The sequence below is a fragment of the Mustela lutreola genome, chromosome 1 (genome assembly GCF_030435805.1).
Source record: "Mustela lutreola isolate mMusLut2 chromosome 1, mMusLut2.pri, whole genome shotgun sequence".
Taxonomy (NCBI): Eukaryota; Metazoa; Chordata; class Mammalia; order Carnivora; family Mustelidae; genus Mustela; species Mustela lutreola.
In genome coordinates, this window is record NC_081290.1 from 105114564 (window position 1) to 105115538 (window position 975).

Genomic DNA, 975 nt, shown 5'->3' on the forward strand with positions numbered 1-975 from the left:
CTTTAGACCACCTACATGATATGTAAATATATATATATTTTTTAATATATTATATATATATATATATATATATATATATGACTTAAACACAATGCCTCTGCTCTAAATAAATCAAGGTCAAAATAAATGAAGAGCTCAAGATAACTTCAGGTCCATTTGTCTAAGTCCTTGCGTTGTATGGATGAAAAGCAGCAGCCAGTTATGACAATAGGTGATGCATTCAAAGCAGTAGCCAAGTTCGTAAACATTTTTCCATTTCTAAACCATCCTTAGAGAAAATCATACATGGAGTCACACCATTCACACAAGAGTCCAGCAGAACAACCATGCCATCTGGATTTATGTCTTCCTCAGTAAAGAACTGGTAATTTTTGAAAGTAGCTAGAATGTGCCTGATTTGTTCCTCAGTTCCTGTCATAAAAGATTTTACTCTTTCTGGCCTCTGTTCTTTAAGTTTGCCTTTGATTTCATGTAATCTTTGATGTACTTCTTGTAGGCGCTCTTTGTGAAGCTGGTTTCCTGCAAGTGATGGTTCATGACAATAGCAACATTAGTGATTACTGTGCTTCCAGTACCTTTGCCCTCCGGGACTTCAGTGGAAGTATTTCCATCATCAGTAAATCATCAGTGTTACCCTCTGTCCTCCTGATCATCTTCCCCTCTACTTCCAGGCACAACTCATCTCTGATCTCCCAAATCTTGTAGACGTTGGAGAACATCTTATCATGGCTGAAGAAGTCCTGGTAGCTGATCATGAGGGCAACAGGAGAAAGACCTCTAAGGAGCTAATTTAGCCAGAGCCTAGAGCTCTGAGCTAGTGGTGCAGCCTGAGCAGCGCTGGCAGGGAGGAGGAAGTGAACAGAAAAGCCACACTCCCATATTTTAAATGTAAGAGTATAGGATCCTTCTCTAAGAATCACCTTCTGGTATGTTACCATTACCTCTGCCCGTCCTCCTTTTCTCGGGAGTCCAAGG

At 40.2% G+C, this 975-nt stretch overlaps 1 pseudogene; it reads right to left on the bottom strand.

Annotated features, from left to right (window-relative positions):
- Positions 1 to 220: 220 nt before the first annotated feature.
- Positions 221 to 755, bottom strand: LOC131823954 (translationally-controlled tumor protein-like; annotated as a pseudogene).
- Positions 756 to 975: the final 220 nt, after the last annotated feature.